Source organism: Pelophylax lessonae (genome assembly GCF_965119305.1).
Source record: "Pelophylax lessonae genome assembly, chromosome: 2".
Classification (NCBI taxonomy): domain Eukaryota; kingdom Metazoa; phylum Chordata; class Amphibia; order Anura; family Ranidae; genus Pelophylax; species Pelophylax lessonae.
The window spans coordinates 458,499,950-458,522,897 of NC_138769.1; the positions used below are offsets into that span (position 1 = coordinate 458,499,950).

At 44.2% G+C, this 22,948-nt stretch overlaps 1 protein-coding gene across 1 annotated transcript in view; it reads left to right on the top strand.

The window, feature by feature from the left end:
* Positions 1-22,948, top strand: part of GABRG3 (gamma-aminobutyric acid type A receptor subunit gamma3) — a 1,042,113-nt gene that overhangs the window by 610,426 nt on the left and 408,739 nt on the right. The gene's annotated exons all lie outside the window — the stretch shown is intronic.

Consider the following 22,948-nt stretch of genomic DNA (forward strand, 5'->3'; position numbering starts at 1 on the left):
AGACGCCATACGTCTGTAAAATGGAGGGATTCCATCACTTGCGCCAGCGGGCCTAGGGTCGGAGGTGTCGAGCGAGAGCGTTTGGGTGGCATTACGGACTTGTCTAAAAGGGGGTCCATGAGAGAGTTGAAGTCGCCACCTATAAGGTGTGGAACATGGGGGTATTTGAGAAGATGAGCGGAGAGATTTCTGTAGAAGAGTTTGTCTGGAATATTGGGAGCATATACGTTAGTGAGCACTATTTCCCTATCATTTATCTTTAAGTGAGCGGAAACATAGCGTCCATCGGTGTCAGACGAGAGGGAAAGGACGTCACAGGAGAGCCGCTTATGGATCAGGATCAACACTCCCGCTTTACGACCAGGGGCGGCTGATCCCAGCACCGTACCCACCCATATCCTCTGCATCCGGAAAAAGTCACCGGAGGATAGATGGGACTCCTGCAACAAGGCAATGTCGGCCTTGAGCCTCTTAAGGTGTCTCAAAACCTTCATCCGCTTGTGGGGGGAACGCAGACCTCTAACATTCCAAGAGAGAATCCTCATGGAGGGTCAGGGGGGGAGATATACAGTAGTGTAAGAAGTATGTCTTGACAAGTAGATCTAGCAGGAAAAGAGATGAAGACTAGACCATGTGCTGTAGGTGGGTGTAAAAAGTTATACCTGGGAATGGCCGATTCCAACCGTGGAACCAGGAGCAAAGGGAGTAGGAGAAGAACAATAGGAGAGGTAGTAAGGAGGAGGGAGGGGATAAATAGGTGGGAGAACAGAGAAAAGTACAACATGGACCTCACTTTTTTCCGAATGCTGCAAGTGTGGCCGTCGGTGAGACCCTTGGTGCGGACCCAAGCGGGCCTTCGACCATCCCGTCCCAAGGTGCCTCTATAAGAGGGGGGGAGCGGAGAGGGTGAAAGGCCCCCAGTACCCGACCCCTGAGAGGGGGAAGGAACGAGTGCCCGATGCAGACACCTTGCAGCATTTAAAGTGGCAGTACACTTTGTTAGGAACGTCACATAAACCTTACAATCCACCTGACATAAGGCAAATAAAACAGTAATTAAACGCAACAGTGCATAAAAAGAAAACAGTAAGGATGAAGCCGAGGGAGGGATCTTTAAAAGGCCCCCAAATTAAAACTTGGGGAGACAAAAGTCAGCAAAAAAAAAATACTGTGTAAGAACCAATACTTTACGTGATCCCAACTAAACGACCTCAGTAAAGGAGAGAGACTCAGTCATAAGTCCAAAACACTTCAGCGGTGAGGGAGGAAACGGTTGCCGCTGACAACGTCAGAGTATTTTTGCCTCTTGTGAGGCTCCTTGCATGGACTCCTCGGGTCCAGGGAGCGATGGGCTGAGGAGGTGTTAGCCGAAAGGAGGTCCGACCCGTCCGCCTGGAGAGAACGGGCAAAAGCTTCCGCATCCGCTGGGTCCTGAAAAGAAAGTTGTTCACCTGAGGGTGCACGCAGCCGAAGTGTCGCCGGGTATGCCAATGTAAATTTGATTTGAGCTTGATGCAGCTTTGAGCATACCGTTTGAAAAGCTTTTCTCTTCTTAGCTACTTCCACTGAGTAATCCGCAAAAATCAGGACTTTTGCGCCATCGATCTGGAGAGATTTGGATTGCCTGAATTTTTGAAGGATCGCGGATTTGTCGGCGTAATTCAAGTATTTGGCTATGATCGGACGCGGCGAGGGGCGATCAGATGAGTGAATCCCCATGCGGTGGGCCCTCTCGACAACACAGATGCCCTGCAGACCCAAAGCCTCCGGGATCCTTTTGGAGCAGAGGTCTGGGATGGATGATGGTGGCATAGATTCCGGTATCCCAATAAAGCGGAGGTTACTCCTACGCGCCCTATTCTCCAAGTCCTCCACTTTTTGCATTAAGAACTGGTTAGTCTTGTCCTGGGCTTGCTCAAAACTATGTGAGCTATAAATCTCCTCTTCCATGCTGGCTACACGGTTCTCCACTTCAAGCAGCCTGTTTGAGTGCGCTGTTAGCTGTTTTTTTATGTCCCTCATGCCTTCAGCTACCGCCGCTTGGACTGCTGCCGATATGGTGGGGGAGAGAAGGGCCACCACAGTCTGGGCAATGCGATCTGACTGGGGGTCCCCCAAGGAAGGTACTGTGTGTGATGGAGGAGCCGCTGTGTCCATTCGGGAGATGTCCGCCGCAGCCGCGGGGAAGGCCGAGACCGGGGCCTCGATTTGCGGCGGACCCGGCGGGATGCACGGGCCGCCTTTTTCAAGAAATTTGTCCATAGCGGCACTGACAAGGTACCTGGGGGATGCCCGACGGTATAGGAGCCGGTGTGCACCCTGGATGGACGGTCTGGCAGGATTTATAAGCAGGTATTTGAGGCCGACCGCGGGAGCCGATGAGGCAAGCGTCTACTGCATTCGGCGCCGGAACCGGAAGTGATCCCACTCTTTTTGTAAATAAAATCTAAAAATATTTTTTTGTGCTAATTTTTTTTCCTATATTTTATGTAATAAGCAGTGAAGGACAACTTGGATATGGTCTAGGGTGGTGATGAGAGAATAACATGACATCTACTACTTTAGGGTTTCATGTGCATCTGAGCTTCAAGAATAATAAACGTCATCAACATTAGGTTAATGGAGAGCACTTGCTCTCTCATAGCAGGAAGTATCGTGCAATTTTCTTTTCTGTCAATGATCACACAGAGCATTGTGGGAACAAAGAGGAAGTATGTGCTGTTGGTAGGGATGCGATTAAAGTTAACCTGATTCTTTGCACTGCATAGGCAAATTCCCTATTGTAAAGTAAATGTTTTACATTGCCCAATATGTGCAAAGTAATAGGGCATCATGATGTCTGTACTTTTTGGCTCCTGGGATGTAATAAGGAACTGCTTTTTGTTTGTGTCAGGTAAAAACTATTTTGTATACTCTGTGGAAAAAAAAACAACTTTTATTTCCCTTCTATCTTTAGACCCTTTTGTAGTCTAACCTTTTATTGGGTTCTATGTAAAGAATTGTTCTTCTGCTTTTTTTAAACATTCTCATCCTCGATCAATCTATGAAGGTCACAGATGAAATTAATGAAAAAAAAAACTCAAAGTGGGACATCATGTAAATGCTTGAGGGAAATGAACAGGTCACATTTTCTATGCAAATTAACAGCAATAGTTTAATGGAATATAAATTTGACAAAATCTGATGGAAAATACCAGTACTTCAATCTGTTCCAAAGAATGCCCCAATGACATCTGTGGAAAGGCAATCTACATTTAGTTAAACATTTTTATATTAAATAAGTATATGTAGACAAAGCCTTTGTAAATCATTTAAAAATGGAACTACATTAACCCACATTTTTGAAAAAATTTAGTAGCAGACTAACATTTTCTACCAGTGTGCTATGAATTTATTATAATTAAATAATAATAATAATCTGTCATCAAGAAATCATGACATTTTAGTAGCCTATTACTGGAATAGAAAATTCTAATACCGTTAAAATAGAAAACTAAGAAATTTAGGGGAAATATTGGGGATCATCCACTCTCCAAAATCTCTCAGAAGCTTAAGCTCAAGAAATAAACCATACTCTCCCAGTACATAATATCCAAAACGATAAAATGCATACTTAATCATTCTGCCAAATACGTATGGTCAAATCCTTCACTTCACGCATATGTAGTTATTACCTTTTACCCATTCAGTCTCATCAATAAACCTTCATATATTTAACTTAAATCTCTTTAATATTCACACTTACAAATTCCCCTCCACCCCCCCCCTTTTTTTTTTTTTTTTACAATTCCACCCCCTGCCCCTTAACCCCCCCCCCTCACTTGACTTTACACCAATCAACAAAACAAGAAGAAGTTTCACTCCCTATACTAACCAATGAACAACTACCCAGTTGTACACCATGGAAGTTACATATATGTTACTCTGTTAAAACAACGTTGTTATGATACGATTAATTGTTCTTCTCACAATTTAAATATCTTTTCTTCAGTGCAATGTTCGATCATTTATGCTTATATATCTTTATTGTTTTCTAGATATCCTACAGATTTGATTGTTTGTAACACCTTTTATTGAGCATTCCAATAAAACATTTTTGAAAAAAAAAAAAAAGAAGCTTAAGTAGAAAAATATGTTCCTATTTGTTTTGTTGGTATACAAACAAAACATAATTAATTTAAAATCCATAAACAAAAAAATGCAGAATAATTATCATCAGCCCCGGATGCTCAAATTATGGGTGGGGCAAGTCTATAGCGCCACGTCAATCAAACGGAGAGCCAGTGTATTAATCCTCCTCCATAAAAACCTGGTATACTATTTGATCCCTGAAGTAAGCAACAACAAGGGCCGCATTGTTATGTTGCATCCCAATTTTCTAACTAGGGACCTGATAAATACTAATGTATACGCCCCTAGATCCCACAATAAATACTTCTTCCAGAGGGTATAATCGCACCTGGTACCTTACTTGACCAAAACGCACCTGATAGGTGGGGATCTCAATTCAATGATTAATAAAATTGAGGATAGGTCAACCAGTAAGCCTCTTTTCGCAACCCCCCCCCTTCAATTCAAAGCACAACTTTATCTCACTTCACTGAGCCCTTGTAACTCATAGATGTCTGGCGTTTGGCACATCCGGTGGATACGGAATACACTTTTTACTCCTCTCCACACTGCACACTAACCAGACTGGACTATCTCTTCTGTACTGCACCGCTGCTACCATTTACAAGACTCCTGTATCCAATGTAATTTACTGAATTTATAACACAGGGTGCCACCAGATTATGGCGGTTACCCTCATACCTTGTGCATAATGCTGTCCTCCACCGTGTTCTCAAATACGCATAGGCGGACTTTGAAGCCACCAACGCCTTGCGGAAGGATGATCCTAGCCTGTATTGGGAGGCTGAAAGAGACTTCCTTCAGGGTAGGATCACTGCCTTTACCACCCACTACAAGAAAATGCTTCCCGACAATATAAATTGGCCAGTGAACCCCTATGGTCTGCCCAGGCTCAGCTCACTCATCAGAATACCCATAGACACAGAAAATTCTGGCACGGAGCCATGTGCCTTTTTGATTTATGGTCCAAAACCCAACAGAGCTTACAACAATCTTATATGGACCTTCAATGCCATAAGTAGGGCAACAAAGTGAGGAAACTGCTGGTAAGACTGTGAAAGGGTTCTTACAATCCTGAACAGGGGAATCTCACTTCCTCATCTAGTGCTATTAAAAGGATTCTCGAGTCCTTTTACACCAATTTATATAGACACTATAGATTTCTCACTGAATTTGCAGACCAGATCCTTTTATCCTAAATGGTCCCATCACTCCTGACCTCACTTAACGTTTCTATCTCATATCAGCAATTCGTATTGGCAATCTTTTCCCTAGCCAACGGTAAAGCTCCAGTCCCTGACAGCTATACACCCAAACTCTACAAATTTACCGCACACATTCTGATACCTACTCTTTTGTCATTGTACCAAGGCATCTGGGAGGAGGACCTGTATCTCTTGTCAGGTCATCAATCGTACAATAAATTGATAGTGAAAAAGGATAAAGACCCCGCCGAACTGGCCTCACTTCACCCGATATCTTTTTTGAATATTGACATTAAAGTACTTCCTAAAATGATAGCGTCATCCTTAGCTTCTTTAATGCCCTTGCTCATACATCCTTGCTTAAGCTGGTTTCACTAAGGGTAGCTCAGCCACATTCAATATACAGAAGGTGTTGGCGGTGCTGGAACATGCAAGATCCCATCCTTCTGAAGACCTAGCAATAGTTACCTTGCATGCCAAGAAGGCTTTTGAAGATGTCATTTATTGGACCATTGGAGGCTTACTGCAGTCTTTCAGAGGTTTGGGTTCTTGGGCCCCGTTCAGTTTCTCCTAGCTTCCATGTACTCTGCCCCCTCAGCTAGAGTAATAGCTGCAGGCCACATCTCAGGCACAATCAAGATACACAAGGGGACTAGACAGGGCTGCCCCCTTTGATCTCTACTTTTTAATTTAGCACTGGAACCTCTATCTCATTATCTTTTTTCCAGGCCCCAGCTACATTGAGTATGGGTGGGCTGCCAGGAGTTTCACTTAGCTCTTTTTGCAGATGACATCCTAATCTTTATGTCTGACCTTTGAGCAGATATGACCATTTTCCAGGAAGAATTTACTCTCTTTCACCAGCGCCCTGGGCTGTGGATATATTTCTGACAAAGAGAAAGTCCTCACCTTCTTACACGCTAGGTGCCTCGCTTGAAAAATAAAAAAGGGGGGGGGGTGGAGGGGAAATACTAATGATATTGAGATCTGGTCTGAACTAAATAAATGGTAAATTCAGGCAACAAATATAATTTATTCTAGCATATTTGTGGGCAGTAGAGTTGAGCGAACACCTGGATGTCTGGGTTCGGCGGGTCCGTCCGAACTTGAAAAAAAAGTCTGGGTTCGTGACCCTGACTTAACCCGAACTTTACCCCGATCCCGAACCCCATTGAAGTCAATGGAGACCCGAACTTTTGAGCACTAAAATGGCTCTAAAACAAACATGGAAAGGGCTAGAGGGCTGCAAATGGCAGCAAAATCATCTTAAGAGCATAGCAAGTGCTCTGCAAACAAATGTTGATAGGGAAATAACTTAAAATAACATAAAAAACATAAAAATAAAAAATAATCAACTTGAATGATGTAGGAGGAGGACGAGGCCCCTATGGAGTAGGAGGTTGAGGTGGTGGTGGATATGGTGGTGTAGGTGGAAGCGGCGGCGGCGGCAGTGGAGGAGGAGGACGAGGTAGCCAATACTGGTTTTTGTTTTTAATTACATTTTTTTAAATTAGGGTACACCCCAAAAGAGTAAGAAAGATCAAATATAACAATGGCTGGGTAAGGCCGGTATACATGTCTATTCTGCACACGGTACGGACAAGTCCTGTGGGATCCATGCCTGGTTCATTTTAATGAGCGTGAGCTTGTCCACATTAGCTCTGGACAGGCGGCTGCGCTTGTCTGTGATAACGCCCCCATCCGTGCTAAATACCCGTTCAGATAATACACTGGCTGCAGGGCAGGCCAGCACCTCCAAGGCGTAAAGGGCAAGCTCAGGCCATGTGCCCAAATTGAAGACCCAGAAGTTGAAGGGGCAGACCCGTCATTCATTACGTCTAGGCATGTGCACACATACTGCTCCACCATGTTAGTGAAATGCTGCCTCCTGCAAAGACATTCCATATCAGCTGGTGGTGCTGCTGCTTGTTGGGGCGTGCTGACAAAGCTTTTCCACATTTCGGCCATGCTAACCCTGCCTTCTGAGGTGCTGGCAGTGCCCTGGCTGCATTAGCGACCTCTTCCTCCTCCTCCCCTGCCTTAGCCTTGTGCTTCCACTGTGCCCCCGCTGTCAGGTGGGAATGCCACCAGCATCGCGTCTACCAGCGTGCGCTTGTACTCGCGCATCTTCCGATCACGCTCCAGTGAGGGAATTAAGGACGGTACGTTGTCCTTGTAATGGGGATCCAGTAGGGTGGCCACCAGGACCGGACTGGGAATAAAAACCAGCCCTGGAAATAATTTCATACCAGCCCCATAGAATTATTATACCGGCCCAACAGCATAGCGTCATTATTTTCTTGATCATAAAAAGGGAAAACCATGCATTTTAAAGCACATGTGAAGCATGTATTATATGTAGATAAAACAGATATGAAATCACATAGGGTTATATATATATATATATATATATATATATATATATATATATATATATATATATATATATATATAGATACATACTATACATAAGAACAAATTCCAGTTAAAAGTGGTGTAATTGATTCACCCCTAGTTTTGAGGTTTCATCAGAGGTTTCTTCAGAGCGATTACCATCTATATATATTAAAAAAGAATAGCGCACACATGCAAAAGAAATGACTATCAAATTTGAAGAGAATCCATAAATAAAAATGGGGATTTGGTCCCACCATATGGCCATATCGTGCTCAAGCCCACCACTACTTCAAAGTACCCCATTGTCAGTGGGTCCTACACTATTCATAAAAAAGGGTTAGAGAGGCTGGATTCATCCTTTTTTATAGATAGTCGCTTATTATTCTTTTTTAATATGCATGCCACTTGGTTCATAGCTGCACCAGCTTTAGAAATACATGTTCAGGGTTTGCTCCCCCAACTTTTTGCTTGTTTATTATGTATTCGGTCTGACCAGACTTCTGAGGTTGGGCTGCGGAGGGGTCCAGTTTTACCCGCCCCTGGTGTAGAAAGGCGCGCTCCACCACCCCTACCAAGATCAGTGCCTTCCTATAAAAATGACACCGCCCAGTGCTATTACGTCACTACTTGCCTTCCCCGGCCTAGCTGCAGCCATATACTATACGGATGCCACCAGGGCTGGTGGAAAGGTTTTTGACACCCTAGGCAACCCCTCCCAGCTAGGAAGCAGGGCCAAGAGGAGTGAGCTGGGTACGGGCCTCCTGTATGAGTCCCAGGCCCCATCAGTTCAGCAAGAGGGCCCAGGCAGTAGGAGGAATCAGATCATGGAAAAGGGGGGTGACTGGTGCGGCTGGAGGAAAATTACAGGAACCAATCCCCTGTATGGGTCTCCCTGCAGCAGCTGAAAGCTGTTTTTTCCTCCTCCCTCTCCTGCTGCTTTGGTTCTTGCAATTGCCCCCCTCTATACTGATCACCCCCTCCTGTCCATGATCAGATTCCCCCTTTGCCCTGCTGCCCAGGCTCCCCTGTATGCGTCCCCCTTACTCGCAGCGCTGCTGGCTTCATCTTCTCTCCCTCCCACTTGTTTTCAGTTGCTGCAGAGGGGGGGGGGACAGCAGGAGATCTGTTCTAGTAAACCACTGTTGATGACTACTTTCCGCTTGCTGTCCTTTGTGCCCCTACAGCAGCGCTGACGATTCTTTTCTTTTTTTCTGATGCCGGCTGCTGCAGGGTAGGGGAGAATAGCTTCAGGATAAAACACAGGTCTGGTAGGCTATACAGGGCCCCATAATTTCTAACGGCAACCCTGGATGTAGTGATGAGGAGGGTGATATCAGTGGCAGTGCTGAGGGGGGGTGGGATAAGCGGCAGTGGATGTGGTGATGGGGTGGGATCAGTGGCAGCAGTGGTAGTGAAGAGGGTGGAATCAGTAGCAGCAGTGGTGATGATGATGGTGGTGGTGAGGGGGGGTTGGGATCAGTGGCAGCGGTGGTGGTGGTGAGGGGGGTGGGATCAGTGGCAGTGGTGGTGAGGGGATGGGATCAGTGGCAGCGGTGGTGGTGGTGAGGGGGGGTGGGATCGGTGGCAGTGGTGGTGGTGATGAGGGGGGTGGGATCAGTGACAGCGGTGGTGGTGATGAGGCGGGTGGGATCAGTGGCAGCGGTGGTGATGGTGGTGGTGAGGGAGGTGGGATCGGTGGCAGTGGTGGTGGTGGTGAGGGGGGTGGGATCGGTGGCAGCGGTGGTGATGGTGGTGAGGGGGGTGGGATCGGTGGCGGCAGCAGTGGTGGTGGTGAGGGGGGTGGGATCGGTGGCAGCGGGGGTGGTGGTGATGGGGGGTGGGATCGGTGGTGGTGGTGAGGGGGGTGGGATCGGTGGCAGCGGGGGTGGTGGTGATGGGGGGTGGGATCGGTGGCAGCGGTGGTGGTGGTGAGGGGGGTGGGATCGGTGGCAGTGGTGGTGAGGGGGGTGGGATCGGTGGCAGCGGTGGTGGTGGTGAGGGGGGTGGGATCGGTGGCAGCGGTGGTGGTGGTGAGGTGGGTGGGATAGGTGGCAGCGGTGGTGGTGGTGGTGAGGTGGGTGGGATAGGTGGCAGCGGTGGTGGTGATGAGGGGGGGTGGGATCGGTGGCAGCGATGGTGGTAGTGATGAGGGGGGTTGGATGAGTGGCAGCAGGGGTGGTGGTGAGGGGGGTGGGATCGGTGGTGGTGAGGGGGATGGATCGGTGGCAGTGGTGGTGAGGGGGGTGCAATCAGTGGCAGGGGCGGTGGTGGTGGGGGGGGTTGGATCAGTGGTGGTGGTGAGGGGAGTGGGATCAGTGGTAGCTATAGTGGTGAGGGGAGATTAGTGGCAGTGGTGATGGGGGGTGCCATCCTGCCCACCGCCACTGCTGCCCCCCCCCCCCCATCCTATCAGGGATAAGATCTGTGGGGGTGGTGAGATCAGCAGGGGGCAGTGGTGATGGAGGATGGGATCAATTGCACTGCTGATTACTATACTGTACTTACTTTGTCAGTCCCCCTTCAGCCTTGGTGCCTCTTCACACGTGCCTGCAGGGATGCTTCTTCTGATGTCTGGCGGCTGGGTCTCCCATCAGAGAGCAGAGCTCCTCCCCCTCACTCTATTGGTCATCAGCGTTAGCTGAGACACCTGCACCTTCAGCTTCTCTCTCTCTGAAGCAGTGGGCGGAGACGAGAGGATAGGCGGTCTGCAGTGACACTGCTCACTCAGCCAGCCTCCCCTTAGCAGCGAGCAGACAACGGTGGCCAGGCCACTCCCCCAGTCACACACAGCAGCGGAACTTGCGGGCGGGCAGCCGTGAATGGCGGGGGGCAGCCGTGAATGGCGGGCGGGCGGGCTGGCGGCCGGAACTTGCGGGTGGGCGGACGGCCAGAACTTGGGGGCGGGCGGCCGGAACTTGCGGGCTGGCGGGCGGAAATTGCGGGTGGGCGGACGGCCAGAACTTGGGGGCGGGCGGCCGGAACTTGGGGGCGGGCGGCCGGAACTTGCGGGCGGGCGGCCGGAACTTGCAGGCTGGTGGCCGAAACTTGGGGGCTGAGTGCTGCTGCTCTCAAAGCGGCCCCAGGGCAGTCGGCCTACTGGGAAATCTCCCGGTATCCCGGTAGGCCAGTCCGGCCCTGGTGGCCACCCAGTAATCAGCACAAGTTACTATGTGGGAAACTCGGCGGTCGTTGCGGAGACACTGCAGCCTGTATTCGCTCATGTGTGCCAGGCTGCCCAGAGGCAATGAAAAGCTGTCCTCTGTTGGAGGTGTATCCTCTGTGTCCTCCGTATACCCCCAGTCACGCACCAGTGATGGCCATGAGCTGGCCTGGGTGCCACCCTGCTGTGAACATGGTTCCATATCCTCCTCCATCTCCTCCTCCTCATCCTCGTCATCCTCCAGAACTGTGTCCCTGCTGGACAATTGTGTCCCTGGCGTTTGTGGGTGCAGGAACCCACCCTCGGAGCCACTTGTGAATGACTGCCCTAAAAGCCTTGAAAATGATACTTCTTCATCCTCCTCCTCATCCTGTGCCCCATCCTCTTCCATCATCGCCCGAAGTGTTTTTTCAAGAAGGCATAGAAGTGGGATAGTTAAGCTGAGAACAGCGTCATCGTCACTGGCCATGTTGGTGGAGTACTCGAAACAGCGCAACAAGGCACACAGGTCTCGCATGGTGGCCCAGTTTTTGGTGGCGTAGTGGTGCTGTTCCGCAGAGCAACTCACGCGTGCGTGCTGCAGCTGAAATTCCACTATTGCCTGCTGCTGCTTGCACAGTCTGGCCAGCATGTGCAAGGTGGAGTTCCACCTTGTGGGCACGTCCCATATGAGACGGGTGAGCGGGAAGGCCTAAGTTACGCTGCAGCGCTGACAAGCGAGCAGCAGCAGGGTGAGAACGCCGAAAGTGCGCACATATGGGTCGGACTTTCTGTAGCAGCTCTGACATATCGGGGTAATTTCTAAGGAACCTCTACACCACCAAATTCAGCACATGCGCCAGGCAAGGGATGTGTGTCAAACCGGCTAGGCCCAGAGCTGCTACGAGATTTCACCCGTTATCGCACACCACCAGGCCGGGCTTGAGGCTCACTGGCACCAACCACTCATCGGTCTGCTGTTGAATGCCCCTCCACAAATCCTGCGCAGTGTGTGGTTTTTCACCCAAACAGGCAAGTTTTAAAACTGCTTGCTGTCGTTTACCCCTGGCTGTGCTGAAGTTGGTGGTGAAGGTGTTACGCTAACCGGAAGAGGAGGCGGTAGAGGATGAGGAAGTGGAGTAGGAGGAGTCAGGAACAGGAGGCAAACTGAAGCGTCCTGCAATCCTCGGTGGTGGAAGGACATGTGCCAAACTGCTATCCGCCTCAGGACCAGCCGCCACTGCATTTACCCAGTGTGCTGTTAGGGAGATATAACTTCCCTGACCGTGCTTACTGGTCCACGTATCCGTAGTTAGGTGGACCTTGGCACAGATGGTGTTGCGCAGTGCACATCTGATTTTGTCACCCACTTGCTTGTGCATGGAAGGGATGGGTTGCTGGGCATGATGTACTGTGGGACAGCCACCGCCATAAGGCTTTTAAAACTCTGCGTCTCCACCAGCCGGAATGACAGCATTTCAAAGGCCAGGAATTTTGAAATGCTGGCATTCAGGGCCAGGGATCGCGGGTGGATAGGGGGGTACTTCATCTTCCACTCCAGTGTTTGGGAAATAGAAAGCTGAACGCTTCCACGGGACATTGTGGAGATGGTTGTTGGTGACCCAGGTGGTGGTGTTGCTGGTGGATCCTATGTTTGCGGGGTGGCAGGTGCCACTGTCACTACAGAGGTGGATGAAGAGGCCGAGACTGCAGCAGCAGAAGAGGAAGCAGGAGGAGCCAGAGAACTTTCTTGGTTTTTGAGGTGTGCACTCCACTGCAGCTCGTGCTTTGCACTTAGATGCCTGGTCATGCAGGTTGTGCTCAGGTTGAGAAGGTTTATGCCTCGCTTCAGGCTCTGATTGCACAGCGTGCAAACCACTCGTGTCCTGTCATCAGCACATTGTCTGAAGAACTGCCACGCTAGGGAACTCCTTTGAGCTGGCTTTGGTGTGCTCAGTCCCTTGCTGCATTGGGCAGTAGCAGGCATAGTGTCTAGGGCATGGTCGCTCGGCTTTTGCACACTGCTCCCTCTTCTGCTGTGCTGGTGGCTCTGTGCGACCACCGCTTCTACCTTCAAACTACTCAGGTCACCTGCATGATGTTCATTCCATGTGGGGTCGAGGACCTCATCGTCCTCCACATCGTCTTCCACCCAGTTTTCACCCCTACCCTCCTTGTCGGTCTCTGTGTTTCGTCATCATCCTAGACGTGCTGCGATGGTACTCCCATGTACTCATCTTGAGACATAAGTGGTTGGGCATCTGTGCACTCAATCTCTTCCACTTCTGGGGCAGGGCTAGGTGGATGGCCCTGGGAAACCATGTTAACAGAGTCATCAAAAAGAAGAAGAGACTGCTACATGACTTGGGGCTCAGACTGCTTAGCTCATTTGTAAGGGGGTGAGGTGAAAGATTGATGGACATCGGCTGCAGGTGCCAACTCTGACCTTTCAGCAGAAGACTGGGTGGGAGACAATGTGAAGGAACTGGAGGCACTGTCAGCAACCCAATCTACTATCGCCTGTACTTGTTCTGGCCTCAACATTTGTAAAAGCGCATTAGGCCCTGCCAAATACTGCTGCAGGTTCTGTCGCCTACTCACAGCTGAGAAAGGTATTTCACCTGTGCGTGTAGCTGGCACAGATCGACCACGTCCTCTCCTTGCAACAGGAGCTCCACCAGCAAAACCACGACCCAGGCCACGTCCCTTATTTGACCTTCTCCTCATATTTATCAAATTTTGGATCTTCCCCTAAATTGTTTTTTATTGATAAGCGGAATACAACAGTATGCAAAGGGTGTATCTCACATTACCATATGCAGACTAGGCCGCAATCCATTTTTTTTCCCCCTAAATGGGTTTTTATTGCAATGCGCAATACAACAGTATGCAATGGGTGTATCGCACTGTAACATATGCAGACTAGGCCGCAATTACATTTTTATTCCCTAAATGGGTTTTTATTGCAAAGCGGAATACATCAAGTATGCAATGGGTGTATCTCACTGTAACATATGCAGACTAGGCCGCAATTAACTTTTGTTTCCCCTAAATGGGTTTTTATTGCAATGCGCAATACAACAGTATGCAATGGGTGTATCTCACTGTAACATATGCAGACTAGGCCACAATTAACTTTTTTCCCCTAAATGGGTTTTTATTGCAAAGTGGAATACAACAGTATTCAATGGGTGTATCTCACTGTAACATATGCAGACTAGGCAGCAATTAACTTTTGTTTCCCCTAAATGGGTTTTTATTGCAATGCGCAATACAACAGTATGCAATGGGTGTATCTCACTGTAACATATGCAGACTAGGCCACAATTAACTTTTTTTCCCCTAAATTGTTTTTTATTGCAAAGCGGAATACAACAGTATGCAATGGGTGTATCTCACTGTAACATATGCAGACTAGGCCGCAATTAACTTTTTTTTCCCCTAAATGGGTTTTTATTGCAATGTGCAATACAACAGTATGCAATGGGTGTATCAAACTGTAACATATGCAAAATAGGCCGCAATTAACTGTTTTTTCCCCTAAATGGGTTTTTTATTGCAAATTGGAAAACAACAACAGTATGCAATGGGTGTATCTCACTGTAACGTATGAATGAAAATCTGAAAAATAATTGTCCCCTTAATTGGTGCTTGTTGAATAGCAGATTTGAAATGCAGTGTCTAAACGCTGTAAGTCACAGTAAAATATGAAGGAAATTTTTTTTGCAGATTAAGCAGACACATATGCACTCAGCATGCATGAAATGGCCGCTACACGCCGCACGCCTAACAGTTTGGATACTGTTGTTGTTCTATTCCGCTATTGAATAAAAAAAAAACCATTTGAATGAAAAACTGAAAAATATTTTTTTTCCCCTAAATACTGAAAAATAATTATTTTCCCCTTACATTGGTGCTTTTTGAAGAGCAGGTTAGAAAAGCAGTGCCTGTCTAAACACTGTATGTCAAAGTAAAATATGAAGGAAAAAAGTTTTTTTTTTTTTAAATGCAGATTAAGCAGAGACATATGCACTGAGCTTGCATTCAATGTGCAGCACCGCACAAGGCACGCCGCCCACCTAACAGACTGATAAAAAAAAAATTCTCCTTTCTCCTCCTCACTGGGCTCAGGTCAGGGCATAAAGATTGTGCACTGCACCCCCACACAATACAATCAATGTAGATCGCTGTCTGATTAAAGAAGATTCTTCCTATTCTTTCCCTCAAAGCAATCTCCAGCCTGCCCCTACAATAATCTCCTATCTCTCCCTCCGGGCAAAAAGATTGTGCACTGCACCCCCACACAATCATATCAATGTAGATCGCTTTCTGATTAACGAAAAGTCTTCCTATGCTTTCCCTCAAAGCAATCTCCAGCCTGACCCTACAATAATCTCCCTATCTCTCCATCAGCAGCATCAGCAACCTCTCCCTAGTATAGTTTGAGCAGAGTGACACGCGGCGCTATGTGACTCCAGCTTATATAGAGTCTGGGTCACATGCTGCACTGGCCAATCACAGCCATGCCATTAGTAGGCATGGCTGTGATGGCTTCTAAGGATACAATAGTTAAACACTTGCTGATTGGCTGCCTTGCACCTGTTGAAACCGCGCCATTAAAACCGTGCCAAAACATCAAATAACATTACCGAACAACAGACAGTACCCGAACATACAGTGAAATGTTCGCGTCCGTGTCAGGGTACCGAATACCCAAAAGTCTGGTACGAACCCGAACAATACAGTCCGGGTTCGCTCAACCCTAGTAGGCAGCATATGTGCTTTCTTTACAATAGTTGACAACTATTGCGTAAATGAGTGAGTTTGCCACTTTATAAATATGCACCAAAATCCTGGTTGTTTTCATTGAGTTACTGAATATATCTTAGAGCCTTCAGTATGATTACCTTCTTCATCTAGATAGCTATTGTTAGCCATTTATCAAATGGTGTAGCATTCTTTCTCATTTACTAATATTAATGTCTTTTTCCTTGCTGAATGACACTGGTGTTAACTGGACCCCTTCTTCCATCATTTTTATCAACATAATGGACACTAGTCACTGCAATGTATCATACCATATATTATATTATTTCATGGCTTTCATTGTTTTGCTTTATGTAGTGTTATAGATTTATTAAATCATTATAGAGCATGTGACATATATATTGTTTGATACTGAGTTTATGTCACTCTCTTTTCTTTGAATTTATTTCATTCTTCTCATGATTGAATGAATTGCAGGAAAAACAGAACAACATACTACTCCCAGGTTTCATTACTTTCTGTTGAGCTTCTTGAAATATTTCCAGCCAGTTTATCAGATCATTAAAGCCCATCAGCTTGAATCACAATAGCTTTCAACGATTTTCAAGCACCTCACATAATGCATGTCACTGAGCAGAGATTAATGAGAGACACCTAATCTATATTCTCCCTCTACTAGTACACTCATATTCATACATACTGGGTTTCTTTTTCTAGTGAATAAGGTGTATTTGAAAGGAAAATGTAATCATTTTGGCCTAATATTTTTTTAAATTAAAGAATCTCAGCTTTTGTACACACTGAACACTGCAAAATATCTTAGATTTTGTTGTTTTTTATGCAAACTCAGAGAAGGAACGATATATAATATCCATAACCTGTCAAAAAAGCTTCTTACAAATTTGTTATGTTAAAAATCTGGATAAGGCTGTATTTTGTAATCAATTTACTCTACTATGCAGGAATGACAATGTTGGTTACCATTTTATTTCTTTTTGTATTTTTAAACCTTATAAATTAGACTGTTATTTATTTTTGCAGTGAATGCTAAGCCAGTTTTCAAAACTATCCAGACAGTGTCCGACTGGCAGTTCTGCTTTGCATTGCTTGGCATTTGCATATACAAACCAAATTCCAAAAAGGTTGGGGCACTGTACAAATTGTGAGTAAAAAAGGAATGGACTCATTTACAAATTTCACAACTTATATTTTATTCACAATATAATATAGATAACATATCAAATGTTGAAAGTGAGACATTTTGAAATGGCATGCCAAATATTGGCTCATTTTGGATTTCATGAGAGCTACACATTACAAAAAAGTTGGGACAGGTAGCAATAAGAGGCCAAAAAAGTTAGATGTACATAAGGAACAGCTGGAGGACCAATTTGCAACCTATTAAGTCAATTGGCAACATGATTGGGCATAAAAAGAGCCTCTCAGAGTGGCAGTTTCTCTCAGGAGTCAAGATGGGCAGAGGATCACCAATTCCCCAAATGCTTCGGCGAAAAATAGTGGAGAAATATCAGAAAGATATTGCAAAGAGTTTGAAGTTATCATCATCTACAGTGCATAATATCATCCAAAGATTCAGAGAATCTGGAACAATCTCTGTGCGTAAGGGTCAAAGCCAGAAAACCATACTGGATGCCCGTGATCTTCGGGCCCTGAGACGGCGCTGCATCACATACAGAAATGCTACTGTAATGGAAATCACATAATATTGCTAATTTCCCCCAAATATAATTGTTATGCTATATTGTTTAGTATCTAATTCATAGTACATAGGTGCTGCTTATTATTTTAATTGTATATGTATGCATTTCATCTCAGGTATGTAAGCTATCTATGCATTTTAAATTTACACTGTGGGGGAGATTTACTAAAACTGGTGCACATAGAATCTGGGTGCATAGTAACCAATCAGTTCCTTGGTTTTATTGTCAAAGCTTAACTGAACAAGCTGAAATAAGAAGCTGATTGGTTACTATGTACAACTGAACAAGATTTTAGTAAATTTCCTTATATCTGTCTATTTGTGCTTGGTAAATAATATAGTTGAGATTTTCCACACCTCAAGTTACAGCTGACTCTACCCCTGAAGAAGATCTTGATGATTGAAACATGTTGGGTTTCAATATTACAGTATTAGTATAAAATTTGATAACAACTATGTTGTGCATGTGTATAGAGGAATAGATAACTGATAATGTATATGTAGATTTGTTATTTTCTCTGGAAAAATACATCAGCCATTATAATTTATTTCTTTTTTATTTAATTTATTTTAGGATCACTGATTTTATTGATATTTTGGAATACAATAAACGTTATATGTTTATATATTTTGTATTTTATGGTGCCTAAAAATTCCCAAAATATTGTGCGCTGCTTACTGCACAACATCAATGAGAACAAATGCAATAAAAGGCACACAAGGCAAGTGTGAGTGTTTTAAGGATGGATTAAGCAAGTGTATTGGTCATTGTTTTGCTCTGGGTAACAAGCATAAATGAGCCAAATGATAACCTATCTGGCTAAATTATAGTGTAAAAAAAAAAACAAAAACAAATAATGGGCCTTTAAAAAGTACAAAATATAATGAACACCCTCAGTGCTTCAGTTTTACAAAGAATACAACAAGAAATGCAAGGAAGTAATCAGAACAGCTAAAATAGAATACAAGAAATACAGCTAAAGCAAGTAAAACAAATCCATTTTTTTTGCTTCAAATATGTCAATAGTAAAAAGGTTAAAAAATAACAGATAGTCCCTTTAACAGATGAACACAAGAAGTTGGTCACAAGTGACAGGGAAAAGGCAAATGTAATAAATCATTTTTTTTTTTTTTTTTTTTTCAAATGAAAAAGACAATTTTGAAAGTCATAACAGTAATAATGATATGTCTCTAAAGGTAACCCTGTGGTTGATAGAAAACCAGATACAAAAGAGACTAGAGAAACTTACTGAGAACAAATCACCAGGTTCCAATTTTAAAGATACATTACTGAGTGAAACTGAGTGGCATAGAGCAAATTTGGTAATTTACAAAAAAGGATCAAAATGTATACCAGGAAACTACAGTCTAGTCAGCTTAACATCAAAAGTATATAAGGTATTTGGGGGGAATGGTAAGGGACCATATTAAAAAGTTTGCCTCCAAAAAAAGGAATCATAAGTGACAATCAGCATGAATTTAGAAATTTATAATTTATTCTTGTCAGAATAACCTGTTATTGTGCTATGATAAAGTAAGTGAGAAATTGGATGGTGGAAGTAGTTTATTTGGATTTTAATAAAACATTTAATACTGTAGCTCATACATTTTAATCTACAGTATAAAGGAAGGTCTGCTGGAGTTGATGAAATTATGTAAATGGATAGAAAACTGATTACATGAATGGGTCTAGAGAGTAGTGATACATGGCTAATTTTCTGAATGGCCTAAAGTTGTGAGTGGTGTACCACAGGGTTCTGTCTTGGGGCTGATGCTATTAATTTGCTATTTGTTTATTAATAAAACAGGTTAGAGTTAAGAGCTCAATGTTTGCTGATGATACCAAATTAAAAGGGAAATACATTCAGCACAGGATGTAGCATCGCCAAACCTCACATAACAAAACTAACAAAATGTTCTCATGCATTAAAAACTGCAATATTCAGTTCAGTTTTAGTCACAATCCTCAGAAAAGAAGTTGTTGAATTAGAGTTCAGCCAAGGGCAATAACATTCATAAGGGGGATAAAGGACTTTAGCTACGAGGATCAATGACATAAATGTGTAAAGCACTGCATAAATTGCCAGCCCTATAAAAGAACATGTAATAAATACATAAATTTATAAATAAAACAATCTACATAGAATACAGTTATTCACTCTGGGGAGGAGGTGCTTCAGAAGGTAAAGTGATTAAAGTGCACAAATACATCAAGTATGACACTAGTAAATGTAATAAACTGTTTACTATAAGTTCCCTGAATAGGATACAAAGCCAAAAATTGAAAGTTAGAAGAAAGAGGCTTTGAAATGTTTTTGCTCTCTAAGTAGCTGAAGAAATATGTGTTTGCCTCCTTCCCTTGTGTTAATTGTAAAGTTGTTTGGTGCCTCAGACCAAGGGGGAATGGGACTTTGTGGGCAAGTAAGGTTAAATACAGGTGTTTAAATAAAAATAATTTATTTGGAAAAGAAGAATAAATAGAATTATACATTAATTTGGTGTTGGGTTAGAGACCCAAGGTGAAAAGGTGAATAAATGTTTAGAAAGTTTTGTGACATAATGTGGTATGGTGACTTATTAGGGAAGTGTTCCTCTGTTCTTCCATGCTTGGAATGTAGGCAGAGAAAATTCGCAGAAATTATCCTACAAGTTTCGGCTCAGTTTCAGTCTTAGCCTTTATTAAGGATTTTTTAATCACCATATCTGAAACGGTAGTAAATACTGGTTCAGTATATAAATATGCAGCCCACAGGGAATATGCCGTTGGTGCAAAGTAAAGATATATATACATACATTATGTTTTTTAATTGCCTGTTCCATATAAGATTCTCTCTTGGTCCCTGAATCGCAGCGGGAACCTGTGGATGTGCTGTTCCTAAAATAGGATAATTTCTGGGAATTTTCACAAAACTTTCTAAACCTTTATTCACCTTTTCACCTTGGGTCTCTAACCCAACACCAAATGAATGTATAATTCTATTTATTCTTCTTTTCCAAATAAATTATTTTTATTTAAACACCTGTATTTAACCTTACTTGCCCACAAAGTCCCACCCCCCTTGGTCTGAGGCACCAAACAACTTTACAGAAGAAAGAGGCTTAACCTTAGTTTGGTGAAAGGGTTTCTTATTGTTAGAGTGGTAACAATGTTTAACTCCTTCCCCCAGGATGTGTTGCTAAGCAAAAACTTTTAGGTGTCTTCCTCAGGAAGCAGAATATACAGGACTATGAGAATAAAAAATATATATACATATATATATATATATATATATATATACAGTGGGTACGGAAAGTATTCAGACCCCCTTAAATTTTTCACTCTTTGTTATATTGCAGCCATTTGCTAAAATCATTTAAGTTCATTCTTCTTCCTCATGAATGTACACATAGCACCCCATACTGACAGAAAAACACAGAATTGTTGACATTGTTGCAGATTTATTAAAAAAGAAAAACTGAAATATCACATGGTCCTAAGTATTCAGACCCTTTGCTCAGTATTTAGTAGAAGCCCCCTTTTGATCTAATACAGCCAGGAGTCTTTTTGGGAAAGATGCAACAAGTCTTTCACACCTGGATTTGGGGATCCTCTGCCATTCCTCCTTGCAGATCCTCTCCAGTTCTGTCAGGTTGGATGGTAAACGTTGGTGGACAGCCATTTTTAGGTCTCTCCAGAGATGCTCAATTGGGTTTAAGTCAGGGCTCTGGCTGGGCCATTCAAGAACAGTCACGGAGTTGTTGTGAAGCCACTGCTTCGTTATTTTAGCTGTGTGCTTAGGGTCATTGTCTTGTTGGAAGGTAAACCTTCAGCCCAGTCTGAGGTCCAGAGCACTCTGGAGAAGGTTTTTGTCCAGGATATCTCTGTACTTGGCCGCATTCATCTTTCCCTCGATTGTAACCAGTCGTCCTGTCACTGCAGCTGAAAAATACCCCCACAGCATGATGCTGCCACCACCATGCTTCACTGTTGGGACTGTATTGGACAGGTGATGAGCAGTGCCTGGTTTTCTCCACACATACCGCTTAGAATTAAGGCCAACAAGTTCTATTTTGGTCTCATCAGACCAGAGCATCTTATTTATCGCCATCTTGGAGTCCTTCAGGTGTTTTTTAGCAAACTCCATGCGGGCTTTCATGTGTCTTACACTGAGGAGAGGCTTCCGTCGGGCCACTCTGCCATAAAGCCCCGACTGGTGGAGGGCTGCAGTGATGGTTGACTTTCTACAACTTTCTCCCATCTCCTGACTGCATCTCTGGAGCTCAGCCACAGTGATCTTTGGGTTCTTCTTTACCTCTCTCACCAAGGCTCTTCTCCCCCGATAGCTCAATTTGGCCGGATGGCCAGCTCTAGGAAGGGTTCTGGTCGTCCCAAACATCTTCCATTTGAGGATTATGGAGGCCACTGTGCTATTAGGAACCTTAAGTGCAGCAGAAATCTTTTTGTAACCTTGGCCAGATCTGTGCCTTGCCACAATTCTGTCTCTGAGCTCTTCAGGCAGTTCCTTTGACCTCATGATTCTCATTTGCTCTGACATGCATTGTGATCTGGAAGGTCTTATATAGACAGGTGTGTGGCTTTCCTAATCAAGTCCAATCAGCATAATCAAACACAGCTGGACTCAAATGAAGGTGTAGAACCATCTCAAGGATGATCAGAAGAAATGGAAAGCACCTGAGTTAAATATATGAGTGTCACAGCAAAGGGTCTGAATACTTAGGACTATGTGATATTTCAGTTTTTCTTTTTTAATAAATCTGCAACAATGTCAACAATTCTGTGTTTTTCTGTCAGTATGGGGTGCTATGTGTACATTCATGAGGAAGAAGAATGAACTTAAATGATTTTAGCAAATGGCTGCAATATTACAAAGAGTGAAAAATTTAAGGGGGTCTGAATACTTTCCGTACACACTGTATATAGGTTGAACTAGATGGACCTGTGTCTTTTTTTAAACTTTATAAACTATGTAATGTTCTTTAAAGTGGACCTTGTGGGGCAAAGCAACAGTTTAATTTTAATGCTGCTCTTCCAAGCGGAACATACTTATATGATTTCTGCTGCTTTGCCAAGGCTGTTCACCCATCGGGAGTTAGAAAAGCTGGACCTTACGCAAGACTGCCTTGTGAAATCTAAAAGCGGATATTGGATTGGGAAGCAATTTAATATTTTCCAGTTTTTTAGAATGACTCTCATGGTCTGTTTCAGCTTTATGAATTTTAGTTTCCGTGAGACTTCTTGTTTTAAAATTAACCAAAGTGTTCAATCCAGACAATTTTTTGTTCTATTTGGTTGAGGATTTCAATGGTTAGTTTTGACTGACAAAATTGAGAATGGCTCCCACTGCCCTCAGCCAAACCTCTGAGAATGGGGAAAGGGGAGAAGAGTTTTTGCAGATGTGCACAGCACATTAAAAGGGTTTTTACTTTAATGCAGGTGGAGTGCTGAACTTTGAACTTGTTTGGGATTTGAAGGAATCACATGACTGCTAACATGTGATCAGAGCACTAGATTGTTAGGATAGATTCAGATATTATTTGTATTGGCCACAATAAAAGAGTCTATCAAGATTTAACTGCCAGCATATTTCA